Source organism: Desmodus rotundus, chromosome 13 (assembly GCF_022682495.2).
Source record: "Desmodus rotundus isolate HL8 chromosome 13, HLdesRot8A.1, whole genome shotgun sequence".
Lineage (NCBI taxonomy): Eukaryota > Metazoa > Chordata > Mammalia > Chiroptera > Phyllostomidae > Desmodus > Desmodus rotundus.
In genome coordinates, this window is record NC_071399.1 from 7,915,687 (window position 1) to 7,934,465 (window position 18,779).

Here is an 18,779-nt window from a genome sequence, read left to right on the forward strand (position 1 = left end):
GGATTCGGCACTGCCGGGAAGGCCTCATGTGCTTCTCTGGCTTAATCTCTATTCAGTGACTATTTTGAAACTTCCCTGCTTTCTGCAAACCTCCGATCCTGTCACCTCCCTTCTGATGCTTAGCTTCTTAGAGTAAAGTGAAGCCATCAGCCCAGAACCCTCTCGACTTCCTCCACATTACCTGACACCCATATTTGGCCTGTCATGCTCTACGGTGCATTAGGAGATGGTCCTTCCTTCCTGAACTTCACTCAGCCTCCAGTCGGACCCCTTGCAACAATCCCTTCGCTCTTCTGTGGCTTCACCTCTCCCCCTTCTCAACTGGATTCTATCCATGACCTGCCCGTCTTCATCTCAAAACAAAGCAAAACCAAACAAGAAACTAGGCCTTGATTTGCACACCCTCCACCTGCCACCGCGTTCGTCTTCTCCACTTTAGGACCCCGTTTCTTGATAGATGGTGATAGGGGTATGTTTTCTATTTCCTCACCTCTCATTGCTCAGCCCACATCCATGTAGTCTCTGTCCCCCATGCCCAGCACCTCCCTCTGTGCTCCTTTGGCCTGATTGCTGCACAGCCTTGAACACCATAACTCTTTATTTTCCTTCTTGACACTTCCATCCTTTGGCCTGGATTAAATATCAGGACTCCTTAGTGCTCTGTCCTAAGCTCTGTTCCCATCCTACTCTCTCCTTGGTAAGTCTCACCTTTGCCAATAGCTGTAACCACTATCTGTATATAAACAACTCCCAAGCTTCTCTTCTCAACTCCAGCTCTTGCTTACTTTACCTCTCCACTGGGGTGTCTCCAATGTTTCTCAAGCTCCACAGGTTGAACACGGAATTCGTTGTCTTCCTACTCAAAGCCGGTCCTCTTCCATTGCTCCCTCGCTCAGGGACTGGACCAACCACGCAAGCACACAAGCAGGAAACTGTGTTGTCTCCAACCTATCACTTTTCACTTTCCAAATTCAATACAACTATTTAAGTACCCAAATAAGTCTTGATTTTTCCTCCACTGTCACACTTTAGTCTAAACAACCTCTAAGGAATTTCAATGAAACCAGGGAGCAGACCACTTTTGGAGGTCCCCTCTCTCGAAGCTATCCTCCTACCCTCAGATTTAGCTAGTACCCGTGGTCATGGGTTTTCGTAGCATCTAATAACGAACCATGGGATAACAATGAAGTGATGCTTAAGGACTTTATACAGGGGGCAAAATAAAAATTTATCAAACTCTAATATCTACATTCTTACATTATTCATTGGTTATACTTTACTTCAACTGTATTCTGAAAAAGGCTGACACTTGAAAAACTTCAGTGTGTACTTGACAACTATTAATTATTTTGTGATGAGGATTGTAAAAGATTAAAACAGACTGAAAATGCTGCACAGAGCAGATTTTTTAAAAAGGCATGTATGCACCAATAAACAAAACTTAATTGCAAAATCCTACTTTGCACACACTCAATTTAAAGCAAAGGGAAAAGTAAATCCTCAGTGGAAACTGAACACAAAGCCGCTTCCGATAAGGAAATACACGTTTTCAAAGGCACCTTGTTGGCAAGGCAGTCGCAGTAGACAAACAGCACAGACAGTCAAAGAGTCTTTTCCTCTTTAAAGAGCTCCAGGTGCTCTCGTAGAGAGAGGGCGTGGGTGGTGCAGGAGCCGCTTTAACATGGAAACCCTCTCTGCCAGCAGGACGGCCAGGGTGGCCGAAGCTCTCCATGCTCACAATGAATGGCCAACCATGAGTAACCATGACAACAGCCTCTATAACAGTTAGCAGTGCCTCTCAGAAAAGAATATTGTTCAAGGTCAAACACGACATTTATGAAGAGGCCTTACCCTGTGCCTCTTACACAGACTTGTCACAGAACAGCAGCCAAAACTGAGGCTCTCTCAACCTGGAGGATGTTTGCCGAGTGGCCCTGCTAGCTTCTTTCCTGTGGGTCCTGCCAGGACTTCCGGTTTCTGTCTTTCCTGCTGGACCGTAGGGTTTCCCCCATTTCCCTGAAATCGCTCTGTTGGGGCCGGAGTTGGGGTGCTGGCTGTGAAGTCCTCTCACTTGGTCTTACATCACTGAGCCGAGTGGCTCCTCAGTGGTGAAGAAGCCCCTGGTTGGAACCCTCCTGCACAGAGCTGTGATGAAGCCCTCAGGAACCGAGAGGCGGGCACCGTGTCGGTCACCTTCCGTATCTGAAGTGTGTTGGATTGCACAGTCCTATTAGTAACATAGTTTTTGAGCCTGCTCTCCCCCAATATATATCTTTTATAAATTATAAATATAATGATATGCCCAAACCTACATATTAAATAGATCAAGTACATTATGTAGATTAAATGGTGATATTATATATTACATAGGTTAAAATGAAGTAGATTAAATATGTATCAAACAGTAAAGCTTAATACGGTTTTTCAGAAAAAGCAAATCTAGTACTTTCTTCCGCTCTCTCGCAGACTGTTCTGCACACCTCATAAATGCTTACACTGCTGCTGTTCGTTTCTGCCCGGCTCAACATCCTGAAATACAACTCTCTCCCGGCTTACAACCCTTTGATGGCACCACGTGGCTCTCAGGATAAAGCCCAAGGGCCTTGACGTGGGCTGTAAGGTCCATCTGGCTCTGATCTCACCGCTCGACTGTCCCACCATTTAGAGTCACAGCATTCGTCTTCTCTTTATGCCGTAATGTTCTCCCTTCCAGGACTTTGCACCGACTTTCCTCTCTTGATAGAAATCCTTCTCCCTACACAGTCTTTCCTGTAACTGCAATTTCCAGAAATTTCCCTGGTTTCCCTCCTCCACTTCCTCCTACCTCGTCAGGATTTGGGACCCGCTCACGCTTCCTGGCACAGCAGGGGTTGTTCTTTATGCGGCATACACCATAGCATACACCATAGCATACACCATAGCTCGTGGCAAGTGTGAACTTACTAGTGAGCCTGCTAAACATTGGGATGAGTGTTAACGAGAAGGCTTGGGTCCAGCGAGTTGCAGAGGTGCTGGTATGAAACAGGGCCCAACCTCATTCCTCGCCGAACAGCTACTGGCTCTGGTGCTGGGAGCTGAGGGGAGGAAAGGGTGTTCCTCTTCCTTTCCTGCCTGCCTTCTTCCTTCCCATTGTACCTGGGCCGCACTTACTATGCAGTCTGGGGGCGGTGATTTTCATAATTCATGGTCAGAAATTAATCTTACAGTAGATGCAGGCCCACATACATGTATACACACCCATACACATGCACAAGTCACATGCGTCATTTCTTTGCCACTTTCTCAAGGGGGCTACCTGTTTTCCTCTGACTCCTGGAGCCCCTGATGCCACTCTACTTTTTCCTTTTACCATCAAGCCTTTGGACATACTAAATAATCGATTTTATTAGGTTTTTTTTTTTTTTGAATGATCTGTATCTCTACACTAGACTATAAGCAGGGATCTTTGTCTGTTTTGTTCACTTATTTACCCCAAGTGTCCAAAACAGTGCCCAGGACATTGCCTGGGACATCGTATGCCCTCAGCAAAGATTTAAGCAGATGAGTGAATGGAGTTGAAATAAATGTTTGTGACACTTAGTCATACTACATGAAACACAGGCATGTGTTTTCTCATCTCACCTATTTAAAGAAAATTGACCAAGATACACTAATGGGTCAAAACCTGAACTTTCAAAAGCACTGACCTACCTAGGCTGTTCTTTCAGGGGCCTGTGTGAGGGGACCTTGATACAGCCCAAGAGGGAGAAGAGATACCATAGGGGCCAGGAAACTTCTAAGGGGGTGCTGCCAAACTTACAATAGCATGCGGGTGTGAAGGAGGTCAGGGGCAGGCCCCGAGGGGCAGTGTGTCCAACCAGTGTGGGGGTTTAACAATATGCCCTTCGGGAGGTGGAGCCTCATTTCCCTCTCCTTGCAGCAGGGCTGGGCTCAGAGCTCACTTCTAATGAAGAGTGATGTAAAGCTGACAGTGTGTGGCTTCCAAGTCCAGGTGGAGAAAAGGACCATGGTGTCTCCTTGCCTTCTCTTTTGGATTACCGACCATGGGGGACACCAGCCACCAAGCCACGAGGCTGCTACAGCAGCCCCACGGAGAGGCCCACGTGGCAGGGAACCGAGGCCTCCTAACAATAGCTGTGTGAGAGAACCATCCTGGAAGCAAACGGTCCAGCCTGTCAGGCCTTCAGAAGATGGCAGCCCTGGGTGGCATCTTGTCTGTGACCTCACGAGGACCCTGAGCCACACCATGCGACCAAACCACCCCCGACATCCTGGCCCCGGGAACTGTGAGAGAGAAGATGCTTGCTGTTCTAAGCCACTGGCTTTTGGAGTACTTTGTGTGCAAAAACAGGTCATTCATATAAGTGTAAGCAGTTTTAAAAGGTGTTCACTCTTACGATACAATTTTATGTGTAGAAAGTGAAACAAAATTGTTTTATAATACAAACCAAAATGTAAAGCTTGTTAACATATTCTTGGCTGGTGGAGATTTCAAAAGACAGAATCTTGGTTTAGATTATTGTTGCAAAAGCTGCAGCTGCTGCTTTGCATGAAAAAGTGTTCATAGAGTTCCAATTCTTTAAGAGGAGTCCTTGGCCAAAGACGAAGGGAACCTTCTTCCCCTGCCAGAATTAATTTTTTTTTTAAGTAAGTAGAAAATTCAGCACTCCAAGAAACAGGAATCAATCAAAAGGTCTCCCCACTTTGTTGTTTGCTCCCACACTTTTAGATGCAGGAATCTGGGTCGGGGTCATCACGTTCCTCAGTTCATGGCACTTTCACTGTGGTCCACGAGATGCCCCCTCTTCCTGGACTGGTTAAGTCCTCATGTTCCCATTCTCATCAGTTATCCGAGGCTGTCATCCCAGTGTGCTTGCTACGAATACTTTTATTTGAGTATGGTCACGGGGGGTGCACACAAAAAACTGGCGTTGTGCTCTGGACGTTTTTCTGTTTCCTCTTTAATTTATTACTCTATATTGAAGGGCCTCCAGCGTCGCTGTGTGTACCATTGCTTCCTCAGTTTCCTGATCCGTTTGTCCATGGATGGCCACCTTTCATGGAAGCTTCCCTAATGAGAGTTCTCACTGCACCTGTGTGAGAATTCTGTAACCAGGACCAGAAAGCTTGACACGGGGCATGCACAAACTAGATTCGACTAAATGCCAGTAGATTTTTTTCTGGAATGTCTGTACCATCCACATGGTACCAAGAGGTCGTACGTGAGGATTCCTGCAACCCAGTGTCCAGCATTGTAGTTGTTGTCCCATCTATGGATATAAACTTATATCTCTTTACTTATGGCTCTCTGTTACTAAGGAATTTGAGTATTTATCTGCTTGTGAGCTACGTAGCTTTTTTCTTTTGTGGATTGCATGCTCAAATTCTTTATGCATTTATCATTGGGTTTCTCTTATTGATTTTCAGGAGTTTCTAAAATAGTCAAGATGCTAATAAAATTAATGTTGAGAATATAAACTAATATTATCTTTTAATTTGTGATCTCTGTTAATTTTTTCATGGTGTTCTCTGTTGAATAGAAATCTTTAATTCATCCCTAAGTCACAGAGATATTCTCTGACATTGTCTCTGTTAACTGTACAGCATTTATCATTTACAAAGGAAGGCTTCGGTCCTGGTAGAGTCTACCTTAGCATATGATCCAAGGTCCAAATCCAATTTTATTTTTTTTCCCATAGAGGGGCATTTGCATTTTTTTCCTTTTATTTTCTCTGCCATAAGCTGTCCCACACACCAATTTCTCAGCTCTCTGCTGGTTTCTTTCTTTTTGTCTTCAAAGTCTAAATACAGAAGGTTCCTTCTGTCTCAGGTGTAAGATAAACAGAGAAGTTCATCCATGGTCAGGCTGAGGGGCTAGGAACTGGTCCCTGTCTTCCTGGATGAGCTCCTGGGCCTTTTTAAAAATAACAGATTAATGGCAGCGATCACATCCCATCAGAATTTCTTCTCTCATATGGGACACAGGGCAGTGGGCCCTCTGCTTTCTAATAAAGGCAGTAAGGTGGACGTACAAAGAACTAGCAGGGCTGCCTTCTTGTGACTAGGTGAAAAAGCTTTGCAGAACCCTCCTACTTTCTACTCCGTCCTTTGTTACATGTTATATTAATCATCTTTGGTGAAGGGCACAGCCCAGACCTTGCAACATCATGTTCTTGGAACTTCAGCAGCACTTTATCAAGCCCACATTTTCCCTGATGAAGGGAAGAGTCACACTGGCAAATGGCTGAGAAGCCCCTGAAAGGGCTTTTCCGTGGGCCCCCTGGCACATTCCGCCTTCTCTCTTTCCCGAAGAATGGCAGCTCCTTGTATTTGGCATCTGCCATGGGAAAAGGCAGAAGGGGGCTTATGTCTTTGTCTCAGCAGTATCACAGGACTTGCAAAATAATGACACTCCCCCATCCAATAACGACAATAGTGTGAGACAAGCCAGTGCTCACAAATCTGAAGCAGATGTTTGTGTGAAGTTTTAAAATAATACTGGATACTATGGCTTCCATTCAGTTGGATCTTGATAAAAGTGACCTTCAAACTAAATCAGCTCCCAATTGGCCACTGTCCAGTGAGTCCAAGGCCGATGCTTCTGGTCCTCATGAATTTGTCTAAACCTTGTATTTTGACATGTGCTGATTGTCTTTAGCCAAAAAAAAAAAAAAAAAAAAAAAAGAAGTAGTGCTATTTCTTGGAGTTTTCATAGCTTGGGGAGCCATGTTGGCTACTTGATTAGTTTTAATTTAATTGGCACAGGTGCTTCTCTGCTCCCACCTTGGAACGGGCTGGCCTCTTTGTAGTCAGGCACGGGCTCCTGCGAGAGAGGGCACTGCCTTCTCCCGAATCTCAGTGAAGAGGGTTTGGGGCACCTGAGCTCAGCCTGTAAAACATGCTTACTGTTACCAGGGGAATACACACAGGCTGGGCAGAGCCTGGGCAGTAAGGGGAGGGGATGGCTATGAATTTAATGGAACTAAAAGCACAAGGATGGACGGACCCCTGTGGGGTATAGCTGGGCATCGTAAGTTTCCACTCAGGGCTTGGTTCTTAGCCAGTGTTTGGGCTCATAAATGTTCTTAAACCATAAAACTTGGGGAATAGTTTTGGCTTAGTTCTCTCAACAATTCTCTAGCTGTTACTAATTTTTTTTCCTCTTAGGACTTAAACATTATATACTCACATGACCCACACTGAGAAGCCTATACAAACAAGTTTTGTCATTTCGTGGTTCTTTATATGCAATGCAGTCTTCCGACCTGCAAAAGGAGGCTGAGCTCACGTCTAATGCTGACTAGAGTCCCCTACATCATTCGTCCAGAAGACAGAGGTGAACATGTAAGAATTTAACATTTAATGTTTTCCCTGCTAATAAAAGACTTACCTTGAACTTGTGCATTGCTGAAGTTTTTCCAGGTTAGATCTGTGCAATTTTATCATCAATCATGTAAACCCATATGGTCCGATATGGCAGCCAGTGGCCACGTGTGGCTACAGGGCACTGGGAATGTGGTCGGTCCAAACTGAGATGTGCCTAAAGTGTGGATTGCACACCAGGTGTTGAAGGCTTAGGATATTAAGAAAAAAGAAAAAAGAATGTAAAATATCTCAATAGCAGTTTTAAAAAATTTATTACATAACCAAGTGATCATATTTTTATTATATTGGATTAAATAGAAAATATTATTAAAATTAAATTTCCCTATGGCTACTAGAAAATTTAAAATCACACCTGTGGCTCCCACATTTCTATTAGACAGTACTGATCTGGGAGCTGGTTTAGGGTCCCTTAGCCCCAATTCCTTGCCCAGGGACTTGAATTAGAACACATGATTTCATCCACATTGGTGTGAGCTCTGCCATGTGGCTTTGCCACCCCCTCAGACATTGTCCAAGAGAGCAATTAGGGGAGTCAGTAAGGATTTGAGCCAATGACTGGTTTCTGGTTACAGCCTACCATGCTCTGGGAGGCCAGCTGCGTCAGAGGTTACTGGGCATGTGGCAAGTTATGTACCTTCTCACACACTCAGCTGCCAGGGCCTGTGCATGCAGAAGGCCAAGGCCATTCATTCTTCTCCATGGAAATCGTAACCCTCGCCTTGAGCAGAACCTGTCATTGTCAGGAGTAACAGGATTGAGGGATCAACAATGAGACAAAAATGAACAACCTTTTGGTTTTATGATTCCAGGGTTAAAACTGTGTTTCTCCTGTCCCCTCCAGGCTACCCAGTTGGCACTTCCTGGGCTCTCAGTCACGACACCTCTCTTCCATGCTTGAGCACTGGGAGTTTTTCTATAATTTGCCATCCATTTAGTCAAAGGTGAGTTTTACTTCACTTTAATCTTTTGGTGGCTTGAGGAGTCATGAGTTCCTATCATATTTAAAGCAGTGGGTTAGTATCAAACTATCTCCCCAGAGTAATGTAAGAGACCGCGGTGTAAGGGCTGGAACGGAGGGCTGGCTTCTGACAACAGTCCCCTGCTATGGGAAGCCAGCTGTGCGGGGCTCACTGGGCTGCACATTGCGGGGCTCCGTGGGGTGCTTTGCAGCAAGGCTCAGACACCACGCCTCACATAAATACTTCAGTGTGCATCGTCAATAAGGACTTTTCAAAGAATATAACCGCTCTGACATTTATGACTGACGAAGATTGATAACCATTGCTCAGTATAAACTAATGTCCAGAGCATATTTGAAATGCCCCACTTTATCTTAGAAATGTATTTTTACTGGTTATTTGTTTGAAGCAGGCCCCAAGCAGGTATCCCACATCACACTCGGGGGCCTTGTGTCTGCAGTCTCTGTGTTCTAGAGGAGTCGCTTTTCTACACGCTACGATATGTGAAAGAGACTGAGGCCTTTGTCTGTGGACTTTGCCTCAGTCTCTGCTGGCTGACTGTTCCCTCGTGGTACCTTTCACGTGTTCTGCGAACTCCCGTGTTTCCTGGAAATGGACAGTTAGACCTAGATATCTGAGTGATAGGTTCGCGTTCACCGTCACAGTCCAGAATCCTTCACGTGAGGTGCTGTGTACTTCTTCTGGCATCACACTAGGTGACACATAGTGACTCAGTGTCCCACTCTGAGAAAGGCCAAGGTCGATCGGGATGTGACTGACCCCTGCATTATGACCTTCCCATGGGCATCTCATCTATTGGTTTGGGTCTCCATGAAAGAAGCCCTATTTTATGCCCAGATCATGAGGACAAGCAGGGCCTGTCTTTTGGGCACAGAGCTGCTTGAAGTGGCTGTGGAGGTGGCTGTAGGAATGTCCTTGGTTCCTGCCACCTGCCTGCGAGAAAACCTACTTTATTCCACATAGTCCTCACCAGCGATTTCACAGAATCCACACGGGAAACTAGAATTTTAATGCTGGGAAGGAAGGACGGTAAGGTGGTGTGCGTGTGTAGGTAAGATTGAAAAAAAAAACCCTATCTTTTAGCCTAAAATAGTTCTTCTACTGTTTTCAGGGCGAAATGTCCCTTATTTGATGAAGTTATGTTTACTGTAGTGGATGACTGGCCAAATACAAAATTGGAAATGTTATTCTTCTGGTCCGTGAAGTCAGAAAGCTTCAGATAATAGGCTAACATGATTCTCAACCTAGGAGGTATCTGAGAACTTCAGGAGTCACAAGCTTTTTAACATTTTTCCAAGGGGAGCATAGGTCAGGGAAAAAATGACTGAGAAACACTCATCTAAACATCTAGTAGCCCAGGAAATATAAACTCTGACAGATGACAAAGGCGACAATAACTATTAAAGTCTTCTTTTCTTTTTACCCATCATGGCCCAGTTATGTTCAACAGCACTTTAAAAAGAAGCAGTCACTGCCAGATACCACCTCACACCCACTGGAATGACTGCAATGGAAAGGAGATGGTAACAACTGTGGGCGAAGAAGCGGAAAAGCCGGGACCCTCGCACACTGCTGGTAGGAATGGGAAACGGTGTGGCCCTTGGGAAAGCAGCCTGGCGATTCCCAAAGGGCAAAAAGAGTTTCCGCAGACCCAGCAATTCCATTCCTAGGTGCGTACCCCAGAGAATGAAGATGTATGTTCACACAAACACTTGTACACGGATGTTCACAGCAGCATCGTAGTAATAGCCAAAAAGCTGCAACCACCCAATGTCCATCAATTGATGAATAGATTAATAAAATGTGGTGTATCCATACAGTGGAATATTATTTGGTAATAATAATAAAAAATGAAGTGTTGTACAAGCCACAACATCGATGAACATTGAAAGCATTATGCTCAGCAAAAGAGGCCAGTCCCAAAGGATCACATGGGGCAGGATTTCATTTACATAAAATGTCTGGAGTCGTCAGATCCACGGAGACAGAAAAGCAGATGCTTGGCGTGGATCGCTCTGGGAGAGGGGCTGGGGAATGACGGCCGAGGTACACGGGGTTTCTTTGGAGGGAAGAAATGCTCTATAATTACTTAGTGATCGTGGCACAGCTCTGTGCATATATTAAAACCACTAAATTATACCCTTCAAATGGGTGAATTATATGGTACGTGAAATAGATCTTAACGAAACTATTATGAAAACAAACCACCACCAGCCTTGTGAATAAGTATTGCTCTAAAGACATGAACTGTTCTGCTTATCCACCATATAGAACCTCATCAACTAGAGAATCTCAAAGTTAGCATTGACGTTTTGGTCATCTGCTCTTCTTATCTCCTTGTCCTTCTCCCATTCTTTCTTCATTGTCTGCATTTTAATTTAAAGGAACAGGACTGCTTATTTATTAACTAACAAAGAAAGGCAAATCTACTAATGTAACTGGTATGAATAAACTCACTTAAAAGATTAAATTAGATTGGAAGGTTGTTTCATGAATAAAAGTTTGAAAGAAATGATGTTAGATCACCCCATTTCCTGAATTAAGAATAGGGAACATAAAATCTCATAGGGCATATGTAGAATAGTGAGTGATATTTTTAAGCTGGATGACCAGTTTTTAAAAGGGGGGCAGAAGCGAATGAGAGCTGTGGATGGAGGACCCAGGGAGACAGAGGAAGACCTGGGGCTGTTAGCCTCTTGGAGGCCTCAGTGGTACTCAGACCTGAAAACACCCTTAAAATATAATCAAGTCAGGGTACAAGGAATGTGAATCCGTGAAAAACAGCTCTCAAATTTCCCATCAGGGACAGTCTCTAAAGAAAGCAGATAGTCCTACTAGATAACTCCACCTGGTGATTGATAACCCAGGACCAGCAGCATTTTAAACTGCAGGAAGGGGGAATTTGGAATGCAGGCCATTGCTGCTAAGACCTATGTCATGAACTCAAGATGCAGAGCGGTAGCATGCACAAAAATAGCCCTTAGTTCATTGTTCAAAATGCCAGGTGATTCCGAGGGAAAATACCTAGGCAGAAGGTTTCATGGAGGTCCTTTTTGACTGGGTCAGAGCTGGTGCCCCCTCAACTCCTGACTGTCCCCAAGGAAGTCTGGGCCTCACGATGAGATGCAAAGGCCCTGTCTCGAGAGAACGGGAGTCCCCCAAGGTGAACCAGAAACTAGCAAGCACTGGGGCTGGTGGCTCATCACCAACCTGGAATGGCCCATCCCATAGAGAGCTCATCCCTACTGACCAGGAATTGGAGGCAAAACTGCCCCAAACAGGATGCTCCTGAAAGAGGACTGGAACGCCAGCTATTTCATGAAGCCATTTCACCTGCTGCAATTTTCATGAGAGAGACACAAGAAAAACCCAGAGCGGTAGAGAAGGACCTTCACCAGCAATAGTCTTAATTTGTGACCTTTTAAGGTCGTGCTCCCAAGAGTTTAAAGCCCCAGGTGTTGTTTTCCTAAGTAAAGGCGTAGGGTGCCTTGGTACTCATCCTAAAGCATTAAATGAAGTTAAATGGAAGGGCAACAGTTCCCAGGGCTTTTTTATGGGCTCCGTGAGTTAATTTGTTCAAATCTCTGCCACTGCTCTGGCTGTAGCAGGGCTGGCGTGCCTCTCTGTCTGTCCGAGACCCTTCCTGCTGTCTCCAAAGGACCCTGTGAAGTCTCAGGAGACCCCACCTGAATGTAACACGCTGCAATTAATTCTCCCCAAATACTGTACCTGAAGGTTTAAACAGTGTGATGTGAGAAGATGGAGCTCCAGTTGGTGTTGTGTCCATTTACAGTTGAGTTAGTGTATTTTCATTAGAGCCATAAATCTGGCGGATTCACCAGCCTTCAGCTTTATTTAGAAGCTTCCGTCCCCAGGCACACGCCACACTGCACAAGTGTCACTTTCGGCCGGTGTTGTAACAGCTTTCACAAGATCCTCGCTTCAGACTGTGACAAGATGTCAGGGAAGACCGGGAGTCAAGTTACAGAGCGGGAGGAGCAAACGGGCTATTTATAACTTCGCCCTTTTTCCCTGTCACCTTCAGTCCTATGAACACTGCCTACACATAAAGTTATTGATCTGAATGGCCCAGTTCTGAAGTGAGACTGTTCTAATTTTTAAAGTAAAATTACAATTTGTAGCAATCCACTGATCCTGTAAAACCCAAATACCATTTTTTATATCGTGAATATGACTCACGTATCATACAGTCCATCCGTTTAAAGTCCACAGGTGAACGTTTTTTTGCAGCCATCATCACAGTTTGACTTTAGAAGGTTTTCGTCCCTTCCTGGAGGAACCTTGTACCCATTAGATGTCACTCCCATTGTCTCCACTCCCCACCCCCACTCAAGCCCCAAGGGACCATCAGTCTACTTTCTGTCTGTATAGATTTGCTCACTCTGGACATTTCACAGAAATAGAACCACACACTATGTGGTCTTTTGTCTTCTTTCACTGAGCATAGCGTTTTCAAGTTCATCCACTCGTGGCATGCATCAATACTTCATTTATTTTTATTGCCAAATGAATGACATGCCATTGTGTGGCTAGACACATTATATTTATCCATTCCTCAGCTGGTGGACACCCAAAACAGAAAGTTTATATAAGAAAAAAACAGTGGCTCATATACAACTGCGCATTTATCTTGGTTGTGTGCTACGCACCTCCTGCGAGAATGTCTAACTCCTAGTTGAGGTGTAATTTCCCTGGAGGGCTGGCTGTGGACTGGGGTACAGAAAATGAGCTGGAGAATGCACAGTGTTTTATTCCGGCATTCCGGGATGAGAGGAGCTTTCCTCTGACCTCAGCTCGCCACGCTTCTCAAGAGCTCTGACCCCGGGTAGCAAGCCTGTGCGGGATGCTGCAGCTAAGTCTGGGCGCTGTTTACCTGCTGGTGCTTCCACAAGGGTGTCCTCGATGGCCAGGGATGTCCAGACGATCCCCAACGCGATGCATTCTCGAGAGCTGGGCCTTCTCCAAGGGCTGCCCTGTTTAGGCTCTGCAGAGGGGAGGTGCGCGTGGAGTCTCAGGCTACAGAGATGCAGGCGACGGATCACATTTAAAATTTAAAATTTTCTCACTGGCATTTAAGGTTTCTCTGGCATTTCCTCTAAGTTGTGTGAAAGTCTTTGAAATTGGCTTCATGATTTTTTATATAACTTAAAACACTTGTTTATGTATTCTACAATCATATCTTTAATAACAAGGAAAATTTAATTTTAAAAGTTTTCCCCATTAATAATTGGTTCACTTGAAACTTCTTATGAAAGTACTGTTCGTTACAATGGCCTTTACATTTAATTTCCAAGCCCGTGGATATTTGCTTTGCTTTGCAATATTCAATCAGTTTTAACTGGAGGTCTGAAACTCTGAGAATTCTAGTTACTTCCCAGTATGCTTTAATGCGGTGCCCATGTGTATGATTTTCCTTTGGAATAATATACTGATGGACTTTACTGTCTGAGCATGCGCAGTTCCAGTCTGGCTGAGCATGCGCAGTTGCGGTTCAGTACTCAGACCTCAGGGTTAGTGTCTTTGCAGACACTGCAGGGGTGAGCTCTGGGCACAGAGGGGCGGCCGCCTCACCTCAAGAACTGGCACTGCTCTTGGCTGCAGCTGCTGCCACTGTCATCATCACCCATCATGGCCCAGGTCCCGGCCTGGCCATCTGGGGACTCCATGGTGCCGAGCCTGTCCCTGGGCAGACGTGCATATGCCTGGCCATGCAGCCAAGAGCTCCGTGCCTGGGCTGTGCTGCTCACATGCATATCCATTGTGCCCTAGGATGTCGCTTACAAGACACAAGTTCAAAGATAAAGTTACAAAGAATTGCAACAGCAGAGCATTAAAGCACATGCTAAGTGAAAGAAACTAGTCAGCAAAGACCACGTATCATATGATTCCATGTATATGAAACCGAGTCACAAACTCGGGAAGCCAGCCTTGGCTCTTGTGTGCCCATTTCCCACTGCAGTGCCACCTCCCATCGACAGCCCCTAAGGGCCATTTCAGGTGGAGGCAGCCCGTGTTCCACCCCCTCCCCCACCCTGCTGTGGCCCAGAGCAGTCACCCCACCTCCTCCACAGGCTCCTGCAGGACACGTGGCAGGCAGTGTCCCAGAGCGGCTGTGCCCATCTCCTCCTCGTGCTTTCAGGATGATCACCCCGCAGTGCCAGTGGGCCCTTCCAACCCAACCGAGCTCTCACATCGTCCTCCCTTGCTCCCAATCCACATGCTGCCGGTTTTGCCAGATGAAGAACACATTCCTTGCATTAATTGGACCATGCTTTCTACCCACCGGCCCTCTACCCTCCCTGCTGGTGGCAGTGTCTGCAAGGTGGGGGTGCAACAGCATTCAAAGAGATCAACAGTCTAACAAAGCAGGTGCTACATTCTGAAGAGCGCAAGAGAGGATATGTTTGGATAATGTATTGCTGTTCTATGTTTAAGCTATAACATTCCAAACAGAAAAGCTAACCTGACCAGAAAACACATCCTTGTTCACCTTTTCCTGAATATTCTGGATAAGTCTTGCAGTTGTGGTCCTCATCACTGATGCACAGCGATGAGAGAGTCCCTGGAAGTCAGTGTTGGCGGGCAGCCCATGGGTGATGCAGCTGGTGGGCAATGGTGTAACCAGCATTAAGCACACGGTGTGAACTGCAGAGACGAGAAGATCTACATTGTTTCCATACATCCAGGATGTTGACAACAGGGAAGGTGCACCTGTGGGGGGGCAGGGAGCTTATGGGAAATCTCTTTGCTTTCTGCTCAATTTGGCTGTGAACCTAAAACGTCTCTTTCAAAAACTTGTCTACTTTTTAAAAACTGGTTAAAAAAATGTATGAGACACAAAAAAACAAGAGAAAGCAACTTGTTAAGACATAAAGTTATCAAAAAACCAAAAACAATCCAGCTAGTGCCTGGATGTTGGAACTATCAAACAGGGTCCTTAAAGTAAATATGAAATATATGTCAGTGGAGTTAGTGGAAAGTGTGAACAACATGCGTTAGCAAATGGGAGGTTTGTGCAAAGAGCTAGAATCTAGCACAAAGAATAAAATGGAAATTCGGTAAATAAACAACCATGATATTAGAGATGAAGTATTCCTGTAATGAGCTTATCAGCAGACTGGGAAGAGCTGAGAAAACAATGTATGAATGTGAAGACAAGTTCATAGAAATTATCCAAACTAAAGCATAAAGAGAAAAATAAGTAATTTTTAAAAAGCCCAGAGCAACCAAGAGCTGTGGGACAATATCAAGCAATAAAATACGTACGAACCTGAAGTCCCAGAAAGGCCCAAAGAAATATTTGAAGAGATAATTGTTGAGAATGTTCCAAGCTTAGTGAAAGACAACAAATCCCAGATTTAAGAAACGCAGAGAACCCCAAGCTGAAGGAGAAATCACCTAGACACTTCAGGGCCAGCGTGCTAAAAACCAAGGATACAGATAAAATTTTGAAGGTGGCCAGAGTAAAAAGAAACATCGCATTGGTCTTTTAATTTCTATTTCCCTGATGACACATGTTGTGGAGCATCTTTTTATTGCTAAGTGACATCTGGATGTCTTCTTCAGTGAGGGGTCACAGTCTTTGGCCCATTTGAATTGATGTTTTTACATTCGTATTGTTGAGTTTTAAGAGTACTTTATATATTTTGGATAACGGTCATTTATCAGTCTTACAAATATTTTCTCCTGGAGTATGGCTTGTCTTCTCATTCTCCCAATGGTTCCTTTCATAGAGCAGAAGCTTTTAACAATCATGGAGGCCAGCCTAGCATCTCTTTCATGGACGGTGCCTTAGGTGTTGCGTCTAAAACATCACAGACATGTCCAAGGTCACCTAAGCTTTCTCTCATTTTAGGAGTTTTGTAGTTTTACATTTTACATGTAGGTCTATGATCCATTTTGAATTAGTTTTTGTGAAGGGGGTAAGATCTCTGTCTAGATTTATATATATATTTTTAGCATGTGGATGTCCGGTTGTTCCAGCACCATTTGTTAAAAAGACCATATTCTGACATTTTAAAACCAGTTTTCTCATTGTTTCTATAGAAGAAATAATTTTCAGAGGTCTTACTTTGTTCGTTTTCTGACATCAACTTCCTAAAAGGAAGCAGGGGGTTTAGGTATCACCTTCTCCCCGAATTCACGTTCACGCCCATAGTTCTAACGTCTTGCATTGGGCTAGCTTGGTTTTTCTGAAGGTTCTGATACACCCGCAGTCACCTGCCATGACAATACGACTCAACACATTTGCCATATACATTTGCGAGACCGCTCAGATTTCTTCTTGAATCATAGTTCTCAGTGTTGTAAGGCGTCCTCAGACAGTCTGTCCTCCAGGGACCAAAGGAAATTCGTAAAAAACAACATGATCCCTCAGTAGCTCTAATTAATTTTGTTCCATTAGTTCTGCACTCTTCACACTCCTGCCACATAATTATTTGTGAATTTGGTTCATAGCTGTTTCTTAATTTGTAGTAATTTTATCACTCAGAAGATAATTGTTTAATTAGTTTTCCCTAGGAGGACCATAAAAAAAAAATCTAGACTTTTAGAAACTGTGAAATTAAATCGGAAGGGAAATTCAAACAGACACCATCCCCTCTGCTCTGACATCCCAGATGGTGTCTATGATTTGTATTCAGTTATGCAGAATGACAGCTGTCGGAGGCAAATATTTTCAGCATACTAATAAGAGCAAACACTGCGACCCGTTCTGTATAAGTAGGTAGGACACAGATAAAAACTGCCGAGAACTCTGTCAGGCGTAGCAAGAAGAAGAGGCTCATGTACTCTCTACAGGTAGGTTAGTGCTTTGATCAGTACATGGAAAACCAGAACCCTGAGGCTCTGCCCCCGATGACAGCAGAAGCTTACTGCGTGACTTCGGCTATGTGCCTTCTGGAACGAGGTGGGCTATGAACTAATAAGTAGACTAGGGAGCCTCATAAGTAGATAGTAACAGCTCACACAGTTAACATCAGAATCGGGGCATGAGATGGTGCCCCCATCAGTAGGAGAGCTGAGAAGGTCATTCCAGAGTGTGACCTAGCATAGGGTCAAAGGCCATGGCCTGTAGCACCTGACCTCCTCAGTCCACTCAGAGTGCTGAGGACTGATTAAGGATCCCGGACCATGGCCTTAGGAAGCCCAACACATCTCAAGTAAGGTAAGGAGAAGAAATGCACCCCCAGACATGATGCAGTGCCAATGAAGAACACTGAAGACATCAGAGAGAATTCAGAGAAAAAAAGACAGATTCCCGTAAAAGGAGTGGCTTTGTTGCAGCTGAGCCCCCCGCAGCAACAACAGAAACCAGAGGATGGTGCAATGATAACTTCATTTTGCTGAAAGAAAATAGTCGCCAATGTAGAATTCTTATATCGAGTGAAAATAGTTTTAAAGAATGAGAACAAATAAAATAACCTTTCGACAAACAAAGACTGAGAGAGCTCACCACCGACAGCTCCACACTAAAGGAAATTTGAAAGAAGGTATGTTAAGCAGAAGCAGAGTAAAGGCAGAGGGAAAGGCTGAGATGTCAAAGGGATGAAGAGCAAACAAATAAAGCAATAAAAATGCAGGTTTATCAGTTGTGATAGACTATGCTGTAAAATAGCAGTGCAGCATAGAGAGCAGAGACTCCCTAATACGCAGTGGCTGAGACAACCCAGGTTCACCCCCACACACGCCCCATGTCCGTGTGCATCAGCTGGAGGCTCTGCTTCGTGTTGCCTCCTCTCAGGGATGAAGGCTGATGGGGTAGCCAACCTCTGGGAAGTTGGCTCTACCTTTTGGAAGGGTGCTGGTTGCCATAGCAGAAGGGAAAAAAAAATGGCAAAATGCAGAGTGACCCTCAATGGCTTCCCCTAAAAAGTGACAGGTTACTAACACTCATGTTTCATTGGCCAAAGCAAGTCACATGATGCCATCTAATGTCAAGAAGGTGGGGAAGAGTGATTCCACCATGTTCTGGGGAGCGGTGGCATCAGAACTTCTACCACAGCAGGAAAAGCTGAGTGAACACTACTCGAGAAGTTAAAAACAACAACAACAACAGAGAACTAAAACACACGGTAACAGTAACAGAAGTAGACAGGGGACAAATGAAGCCTTCTAATTTAAGCATTAGAGAATGTGATCTGGAAGAAAGCAAGAGACTCAAACTTTAACCTTTGAAAATTTAGTTACGTATGTTGTAATTTCTTGGATAATCACTAAAATACAGAAATAATCTCCAAACAAGTAGAGAGAGAAAAAAAAAAAAGAGGGTGGAAATGCTAAACAATAGAAAGATAGAAAAATTTTTTTTATTAGTCAGGGTTTTCCAGAGGAACTGAATACATAAGGTGTGGATATATGTAGAAAGAAACTTATTATAAAGAATTGGCTCAC

At 44.5% G+C, this 18,779-nt stretch overlaps 1 long non-coding RNA gene across 2 annotated transcripts; it reads right to left on the bottom strand.

The window, feature by feature from the left end:
• Positions 1 to 1,526: 1,526 nt before the first annotated feature.
• On the bottom strand, positions 1,527 to 12,291 carry LOC123479951 (uncharacterized). Of its 2 annotated transcripts, none has more exons than XR_006655780.3 (4): positions 12,096 to 12,291; positions 8,021 to 8,116; positions 7,391 to 7,573; positions 1,527 to 2,202 (listed from the first exon to the last, which is right to left on the bottom strand). It is a non-coding gene; the product is annotated as an uncharacterized lncRNA (long non-coding RNA). The 2 variants fall into 2 exon arrangements; XR_006655779.2 differs by lacking the exon at positions 1,527 to 2,202 and adding an exon at positions 4,206 to 6,652.
• Between the last annotated feature and the right edge of the window lie 6,488 nt (positions 12,292 to 18,779).